Source organism: Erinaceus europaeus, chromosome 4 (assembly GCF_950295315.1).
Source record: "Erinaceus europaeus chromosome 4, mEriEur2.1, whole genome shotgun sequence".
Classification (NCBI taxonomy): Eukaryota; Metazoa; Chordata; class Mammalia; order Eulipotyphla; family Erinaceidae; genus Erinaceus; species Erinaceus europaeus.
This window is the reverse complement of record NC_080165.1, coordinates 30,568,921-30,579,238: the sequence shown is the minus strand read 5'-3', so window position 1 is coordinate 30,579,238 and position 10,318 is coordinate 30,568,921.

Below are 10,318 nucleotides of genomic sequence, written 5' to 3'. Positions count from 1 at the left end.
TGAAAGAGGAAAACTTTACAATGTCACGGGAAAAAAAAAATGAGTTGCCATGATAATATTGCCAAGAAACTAAGGCTTTCCCTCCTGTACCTTAAGTATTTTTTTTAAAAAATTGCACTAATAAAGTAGGTTAAAAAGACTGAAAGAGTGAATGAGTTCAAATTTATCTGTAACTGACTTTCTCCAGAGAGATTTCAGGCATTAGTGAGAAAATTAATCAAGATAATTTCCAAAAATGCATCCCATTTTGTTCTAGTTTTTTTAATTGAGAAAAATATCTTAAATCTGTCTAGAAAGCATAGGGAATATTGCACTGATCTTTTCTGTAACTTTCATTCAGCTCAATAATTATCAACACACATGTATATACCTCTACCTAATACCAAATTCCTTCACTTGTGATAAAGCAGCTGTATCATTCTGTCTATAGTATTCCTGAAAGCACTTCTAAAATGTGATTCTCTTCGTGAACAAAATACAACAGCACTATAATCATCACACCTAAAATATATTAAAGCAAGTCTTATATTAAGGCATTTAATATATACATTTTTTTAATTAGAGAGAGACTGACCAGAGCACTGCTCAGCTCTGGTTTATGGTGATGTGAACCATTTCATCACTTCTACTTATAGTTCCGTTCATATCGGGTTCAAAATTCATATATTGCTCTTGGCCACTGTGTCTTTGAGGTCTTATTTATAGTATTCTTTCCATTTTTCTTGAATATATTTGCTGACAAAACTGTGTCCTATGACATTTCCTATGTTCTGGTTTGCTCATAGCTTACTGAATCTCCGATGTACTTTCAGTTTCCCATTCAAGTACTAACCAGGCTGACTCTACTCGCCTTCCAAGATCAGCCAAGATTAGGAACCTTCAGGGTACACTGTATTTTTTTGTAAACTGATAATTAGGTCTAGCACTTTCATTAGATTTAATGTGGCCTTTTCTGAAATTGTTCAGTTTTATGATTTTTTCCATTTCCTCAAAAAGAACAAATATATACTATGACCTGACGACCATACAACTTATTGCTACTGTAGATGAGGATGTTTCCCTGTGGAATGTTTTTGGTGGTGAAGATATTTAACATTTTGCAATGTCTGACATAAAGAGTGTAAACTTTAGATCCCAATAAACCTCAGTGGAAGACCTAACTCCTATCAACTATCTGATATTCATTTATTATTATTATTTGTTGTTGTTGTTGTTGTTGTAATTATTTAACCAGAGCAGTGCTCAACTCTGGTTTTATGGTAGTGCTGAGGATTGAACCTGGAACCTCAGAGCCTCAGGCATGAAAGTCATTTACATAACCATTATGTTAACTCCCTAGCCCAGGCTATCTGACCTTAAGCAAACCAGTAAAATAGGGACAATAATGTCTTCCTTAAAAGGTTGTCTTAGGGGGCCGGGAGGTAGCGCAGCGAGTTAAGCACACATGGTGCTAAGTTCAAGGACCTGGGTCAGGATCCAAGTTCGAGCCCTCAGCTTCCTACCTGCAGGGGCTGGGGGTCACCTCACAAGGTCTGCAGGTGTCTTTCTCTCCCCCTCTGTTTTTCCCTCCTCTCTCGATTTCTCTCTGTCCTATCCAACAACAATGACAGAAATAATAGCAACAATAAACAACAAGGGCAACAAAAGGGGGGGAAGCCTCCAGGAGCAGAGGATTTTTGGTACAGGCACCGAGCCCTAGCAATAACCCTGGAGACAAAAAAAGGGGTGGGGTTGTCTTAAAGGCTAGAAAACATAGACACTCATTAGTATCAAATACACCCTAAGTTGTCAATATGTGTGAATGTTATTAGTCTAATGTCCTAGATGTATGGGGCTGGTGCTCTCTACCTGAAATGTTCATTCCCAATTCTGTGTTCTGATCTGAACTCCCCAAAATGAGCTACCAACTGTCCTTCTATTGACCCTTCTATTGACCCATCTACCTTCTATGTCTCTTGTATTGCTGGAGTTTATCACTATCAGCTTGCCTGTTTCTCTTCCTCACTAAAATGTAAGCTACAAACAGGTAACACCTCTGTGATTATATTTAAATGATTTATATGAAGGAAAAAAGATGTAACTTCCATTCACATATCTGCCACCAAAATTAAGCAAGCACACCTTGCAGAGCACATGCACTGGTTGCAGAGCACCACAATAACGTGAGTATTGCAGTAAAGGGCGTCACACAAATTCCTTAATTTCTCAGTAGATATGAAACTTGTGTTTCCACCATGCTTTCGTCTATTGTGTGCATCAGCATTATTTAAAGAAATAATAGTAAACCTGTATGTGAGGCACAGGTAATAGGAGGGGTCTCATCTTCATCAAGATGGTTGGTCCTCCTTGGAAATAATTTAGCTGGGAAGAAGTGGATTAATAGATTATCTCTGGAATCTCTGGAATGTCTGGGAGTTGGGGATTTTGAGGACAGCAGTGACTTCCTCCCTTTGGTGTCCCCTAGCCACCAGAGACCAGTTGGTATGTGTTGTCACCAATTCTAAGCTGTGAGAACTGCAGCCTGGGGGTGGGGGTGGGGGGTCCTCAGCAATTAATTCTTCCTTCATGGAGGAGTGGTCCACCCCACTATAGTTCAAACTAGTTACAATGCTGTTGGTTTCCCAGACAAAACCTCATTCTTATTTTCCCTCCATTCTTTCCTCCCCAAAGGTGTTGGTATGCTTCTAGTTCTGCTTCTGGGATCCCTTCTGTTACATTGCTTGGCACTGTGGTCTATTTACATGGTCTTTCTGTTACACTGGTTTGGTTTCACTCCCCCTGCCTCTGGGAGATTTTGGTTTAGTCCTTGCTAGTTCATGCTTCTTCCTTCTCTCCGCCCCCTATCCTACATACTTCCTTGGTTCCTGAGTCTTCCGCTGGAGGAGAGAGAAGCAAGACAGAATTGGTTTGTGATTAGATTAGATTAGATTAGATTAGATTAGATTAGATTAGATTAGATTAGATTAGATTAGATTAGATTTTTGAACCTTTCGCTCGTGAATAAAGAAATATTGCTTCTCCGCTCAGCCATGTGTCCCTGGTCATCTGTCCCCCGCCACGAAGCTAGCCCGGCATACTGGCGCCCTGAACTTTGACTGACACAAAGGAAACACTTATTTTAAAGCATATTTTTCACAGTCTCATTTTATATGTATAAAGTCCCAATCAGTGGGACTGGGTGGTGGTACACCAGGCAGAGTGCAGAAATCATAGTGTGAAAGGATCTGGGTCCAAGCCCCCCGTGTCCACTTGAGGAAGGAAGTTTCAGGAGCAGTGAAGCAGTGCTGTAGTTGTCTCTCTCCCCTGCTTCTTTTTTTTTTTATTTATTTATGTATTCCTTTTTGTTGCCTTTGTTGTTTTTTATTGTTGTAGTTATTATTGTTGTTGTTACTGATGTCGTTGTTGGATAGGACCAAAAGAAATAGAGAGAGTAGGAGAAGGCAGAAAGGGGGAGAGAAAGAGAGACACCTGTAGACCTGCTTCCCCATTTGTGAAGCGGCTCCCCTACAGGTGGGGAGCCAGGGGTTCGAACCGGGATCCTTAAGATGGTCCTTGTGCTTTGCACATGTGCTTAACCAGCTGTGCTACCGTCCGACTCCTTCTCCCCTGCTTCAATCTCCCCCTTCACTCTCATTTTCTCCTTGTCTATATGCAAAATAAATAAATAAATATACAAAAAAATCCCAATTAAGGTATTCTATTGCATATGTTAAATCTTTAAGGTTTGTATGTAATATATATATATATATATATATATATATATATAATGTCTTAATACTGATATTATGTTTTAAAATTTATCTATGTGGGGGCCGGGTAGTAGTGCAGTGGGTTAAGCGCATATGGCACAAAGCACAAGGACCAGCGTAAGGGTCCCTGTTCGAGCCTCCAGCTCCCCACCTACAGGGGGGGTCCCTTCACAAGCAGTGAAGTAGGTCTTCAGGTGTCTATCTTTCTCTCCCCCTTCTGTCTTCCTGTCCTTTCTCAATTTCTCTTTGTCCTATCTAACAACAGCAACAACGATAAACAACAACAGCAACAAATGGGAAAAAAATAACTTCCAGGAGCAACAGATTGGTAGTGCAGGCACCAAGCCCCAGCAATAACCCTGGAGGAAAAAAATTATCTATGTAATATGGTATATATATGCACATTTTTTATTCAATTTAAATGTTATTTATTGTGTTGTATTACTTTATTAAATTTTAATTTTTCTACTGAAGGACAATTGGATTGACTATATTCTTTGGTTATGACAAATCATGCTTCAATAGATGGCCAGAAATACTGGTCCATGTATTTATTTTTTTATTTAATAATTTTCATTTTCCTATCATTTTATTCAACAGGACAGAGAGAAATTGAGAGAGGAGGGGAGATAGAGAGGAAGAGAAAAAGATAGACTCTTGCAGACCTGCTTTACCATTTGTTAAGCATCCCTGCTGAAGGTGGAGAGTGGGGGATCAAACCCAGGTCCTTGCTCAAGTCCTTCCACTTAGTAATATGTGCACTTAACCAGGTGTGCCCTGCCAGACCATCATTTTTTATATTCTTTTTAAAAAAAAATATTATCTTTATTTATTGGCTAGAATCAGCCAGAAATCGAGAGGGTAGGGGGAGATAGAAAGACAGACATGGGAATCAAGCCGGTAGCACATCGGGTTAAGTGCAGGTAGGGCCAAGCACAAGGACCAGAATAAAGATCTCGGTTCAAGCCCCTGGCTCCCCACCTCAGGAGAGTCACTTCACAGGCGGTGAAGCAGGTCTCAGGTGTCTTTCTCTCCCCCCTCTGTCTTCCCCTCCTCTCTCCATATCTCTCTGTCCTACCTAACAATGACATCAATAACAACAATAACTACAATAAGCAGCAACAAATGCTGGAGAGGTTGCGGGGTCAAAGGAACCCTCATGCGCTGCTGGTGGGAATGTAAATTGGTCCAGCCTCTGTGGAAAACAGTCTGGAGAACTCTCAGAAGGCTAGAAATGGACCTACCCTATGATCCTGCAATTCCTCTCCTGGGGATATATCCTAAGGAACCCAACACATCCATCCAAAAAGATCTGTGTACACATATGTTCTTGGCAGCACAATTTGTAATAGCCAAAACCTGGAAGCAACCCAGGTGTCTAACAACAGATGAGTGGCTGAGCAAGTTGTGGTATATATACACAATGGAATACTACTCAGCTGTAAAAAAAAAAAAAATGGTGACTTCACCGTTTTCAGCCGATCTTGGATGGACCTTGAAAAAATCATGTTGAGTGAAATAAGTCAGAAACAGAAGGATGACTATGGGATGATCTCACTCTCAGGCAGAAGTTGAAAAACAAGATCAGAAAAGAAAACACAAGTAGAACCTGAAATGGAATTGGCATATTGCACCAAAGTAAAAGACTCTGGGGTGGGTGGGTGGGGAAAATACAAGTCCAGGAAGGATTCAGAAGACCTAGTGGAGGTTGTATTGTTATATGGGAAACTGGAGAATGTTATGCATGTACAAACTATTGTACTTACTGTTGAATGTAAAACATTAATTCCCCAATTAAAAAAAACAATTAATAATAATAATAATAATAACTATAACAATAAAACAGCAAGGGCAACAAAAGGGAATAAATAAATAAATATTTTTAAAAAGAGAGAGACCCACAGCCCTGCTTCACCACTTCCAAAACTTTCCCCCTACAGATGGAGACCAGGGGTTCAAACCTGGTTCCTTTCGCATTGTAACATGCACTCAAACAGATGTGCCACTACCTGGCCCCCATAATTTTATTTGTTATTTATATTTTGTTAAAGTCCTTGTATTTACATATAGGAATTTCCCTGGAAGGGTTGAGGATATTGTCTCCACATCCAAACCCCTCAAAGTGCTTAAAACATGGAGTGCCCAGTGGTGTCTGATGGAAGGAATGAAAATGTGATTTTTTTCACTTATTCAAGAATGAACTATTAATGGACATAAAACTAATATATCACTAGGGCCCAATTATTAAAGATATGAAGTCATTCAGAAGCCATTATAAATGTGAATGGGCTACTATTTCTTGGCTTAAGCCACAGAAATTCTGTTCCAATGAATTACAGGGGAAATGAAAATGTAATGCTAAAGAAAAGCAATCACTCCCCAGATTGAATTAAGTGACATATTAGTTCAGTTCTGAGGACAGAGCTTCAATTGTTACCATGGATGGAAATTAAGGGCAATGTCAAGCACAGGACTCAGATTTACGACACCATGAGCTGCAAAGGGACCTAATAGACCACAGCACAACAAGGCCTTATTCACCTTCATGGGACTGATCAAAAACTAGGTCAAAATGTAGACAGATACACTTTGCCCCTGAGAAGCTGCTTAGGCATCTTGTGCCAAGATATTAGAAGGTCACTGAGTTGCTTAAACAACTTAATCATCAACACTCTCTGAGGGAATAAAATGCTATTCAGCTTTTGATACTACTTTGGGAACTAAAGTAGAAAAGCCAATAACTTTGTCCTTGTGCAAGTTTCCAACTATGACCCTCCCATGTACACAGACAATGTCAAGAATCTATTCATCTTAAGTCTTGGAGCCACTTCCTCTTTAAGCAAGTCACTGGCAATAGAGACATAGTGTTCCTTCAAACAAATAGATAAACTCTCTGGAGCTGAGTATGCAATTAGGTGAAGCAAAGGTTACACATGGGGAGGTTGATATCTGAATGAATTAAAGACAAAAGAAAACGGCAGAAGATAGATCCTGAGTAGATAGCCACAATCTACCCCTTCAGTGTCAGCAACAATCTACCCCTTCAGCTGTCCATATTTCTCTTGTCGTACTTCAAAATGCTCATGCCTACATAAAATAGTCTCACTCCAAATTTAGGATGTCTAAGTGATATGTGTAGTCTTTCTCTTCAAGTAGCTACTCATTTTGAAACAATGCTAAGAATATAAAAAGAGAGAGATGCTATTTAAAAATAGAAGTTATTTGTGTATGATATAAGCTAGTTTTCCACACTAGTCATTGTCTGAGAGCTGAGATGGCACAAAAAGTTGGTAGACTTGGCCAGAAAGCCAGAGTAAAATTACTCATAGTCTCACAGTTGACTCTAAGTTCCCACTAGAAAGAAGTTACTTGAAAATACACCTAGTGTCTCAAGACAGTCATCATTTTGAAATTTAAAATTCTGAATGACAAAACATTCAAAACTGAAGAGACAGATAATTCAAGGCTAAGAGAGTCCATATGCAGACATTGCAACCTAGTGCTAACCCAGCTCAATCTTTACTTTAATTGAAACAATCATCTGTTCTTCTGCACGATGCACAGAAGAAAATAAAGAGCCTTGCTGATGAAAGATAATGTATGAAAAGGAACTCGCAGAGACATGACTATGGAGTAGCAGCAGATTCATTTGCTCTCCCTGGTCAACTAGGAAAAGAAATGAAAACTCAATAAAATACAACAAGTATTTATTTCTTTGGAAACTCACCAAGCCACAGTGAGTATGGACTGGTGTGGCTTGTGGAAAAAAAAAAAAAGGGATGAGGGAGAGATTCCTGGACCCCAAAGGTCATACTCAGGGGCTGCAGAGTGTTAGCTGAGGGGCATCACTTCTGTGTCTGAGTTAAAGAAACTACTGTAGAAAGAAAGAAAGAAAGAAAGAAAGAAAGAAAGAAAGAAAGAAAGAAAGAGAGAAAGAAAGAGAAAGGAAGAAAGGAAGAAGAGAAGAGAAGAGAAGAAGAAAAGAAAAGAAAAGAAAAGAAAAGAAAAGAAAAGAAAAGAAAAGAAAAGAAAGTCACCTAAGCCATAGGTGAGTATAGACACATGTGGCTTGTGGACGTAAAGGGGGCAAGGGAGCAGTTCCCAGGACTAAAAAGTTGTGCTCAGGGATAGCTGGCACCAAATTGGGGGATTGGCAGCAGAGGCTCACAACTAAACTCACACATTTATGTTTAAGTAATAAAAAAAAAAAAACTGGTAAAAGGGGGAAAAATCAACTAAAAATTTACCAATTTACAACTGTAACTTTTAAATTTTTTTTTAATTTTTATTATTTTTATTTATTTCCTTTTGTTGCCCTTGTTGTTTTATTGTTGTAGTTATTGATGTTGTAATGTTGTTGGGTAGGACAGAGAGAAATGGAGAGAGGAGGGGAAGAGAAAGATAGACAAACTTTCTTCAGGGCTTGTGAAGCAACTCCCCTGCAGGTGGGGAGCCTGGAGCTTGATCCCGGATCCTTACAGGTCCTTGTGCTTCGAGCCATGTGCGCTTAACCTGCTGTGCTACCGCCCAACTCCCTACAACTGTGACTTTTTAAGTTTCAATGCTGTTGCTCCACAGAGGCTGGAAAAGCAACAGGGAGACCCTAATTAACATGAGGGACACTAACCCCTTCCATACCAAGATATATAAACAGGGAAATTGAAGCCCTTAGCCACAGCGCCTCCTGCTGTCACACCAATGATAGCCACACTAAATGCAGAAACAGAAATACACAGACCCAATGACAGAATCTCCAAATGACCTGACAGGCAAAGCTCTAAAGACAGAGAGGGGAGGGGGAGGGGGGAAGGAGAGGGGGAGGGGAGGGGGGAAGGAGAGGGGGAGGGGAAGGGGGAAAGAGAGGGGGAGAGAGAGGGGAGGAGAGGGGGAGGGGAGGGGGAAAGAGAGGGAGAGGGAGATGGGGAGGGAAGGGGGAAAGAGGGGGAGGGAGATGGGGAGGGAAGGGGGAAAGAGAGGGGGAGGGAGATGGGGAGGGAAGGGGGAAGAGAGGGGGAGGGAGATGGGGAGAGGGAGGGAGAGGGGAGGAGAGGGGGAGGGGAGGGGGGAAGGAGAGGAGGAGGGAAATCCAATTACAAAGAAGACTAAGGCAAGTATAAACCTACGGGACTACATCAGATTAAAAAGCTTCTTCACAGCAAAAGAAACCACTACCCAAACCAAGAGACCCCTCACAGAATGGGAGAAGATCTTTACATGCCATACATCAGACAAGAGTTTAATAACCAACATATATAAAGAGCTTGCCAAACTCAACAATAAGACAACAAATAACCCCATCCAAAAATGGGGGGAGGACATGGACAGAATATTCACCACAGAAGAGATCCAAAAGGCTGAGAAACACATGAAAAAATGCTCCAAGTCTCTGATTGTCAGAGAAATGCAAATCAAGACAACAGCAAGATACCATTTCACTCCTGTGAGAATGTCATACATCAGAAAAGGTAACAGCAGCAAATGCAGGAGAGGTTGTGGGGTCAAAGTTACCCTCCTGCACTGCTGGTGGGAATGTAAATTGGTCCAGCCTCTGTGGAGAGCAGTCTGGAGAACTCTCAGAAAGCTAGAAATGGACCTACCCTATGATCCTGCAATTCCTCTCCTGGGGATATAACCTAAGGAACCCAACATACCTATCCAAAAAGATCTATGTACACATATGTTCTTGGCAGCACAATTTGTAATAGCCAAAACCTGGAAGCAACCCAGGTGTCTAACAACAGATGAGTGGCTGAGCAAGTTGTGGTATATATACACAATGGAATACTACTCAGCTGTAAAAAAAATGGTGACTTCACTGTTTTCAGCCGATCTTGGATGGACCTTGAAAAAATCATGTTGAGTGAAATAAGTCAGAAACAGAAGGATGACTATGGGATGATCTCACTCTCAGGCAGAAGTTGAAAAACAAGATCAGAAAAGAAAATGCAAGTAGAACCTGAAATGGAATTGGCGTATCACACCAAAGTAAAAGACTCTGGGGTGGGTGGGTAGGGAGAATACAGGTCCAAGAAGGATTCAGAGGACCTAGTGGGGTGGGGGTTGTATTGTTATATGGGAAACTGGGGAGTGTTATGCATGTACAAACTATTGTACTTACTGTTGAATGTAAAACATTAATTCCCCAATTAAAAAAAAGAAAAAAATGAAAGAAGGAATTTTTTTGATTAATGTGTGTATGTTGCCTTTTCATCAAAATGCTATTGTATTGCACACTTCATAGTCAACAGCATAATGCAGATATAACTTTCAGGTGAGATCAGGCATGTTCAAGGTGGTATAGATTAGATATAACTTCCATATGCACTAGGAAGCCAAAAGATTTGCATCACTTGAAATATTTATTTTATTGTGGTGGCCTGAAACCACATTTGCAATATCTCTGGAGTGTTTTTTGCTTGTTTGATTTAAATATATACATATTCTTAAGCATTTCTCCTTTTTGAGGCTATTGTAAATGGAATTGTTTTCTTAATATCATTCATTTTATTTTGGGGCTGTTTCTAGTATATAGAAGTAAATAAATGCAGATGTTACCATGCTCAAGAACT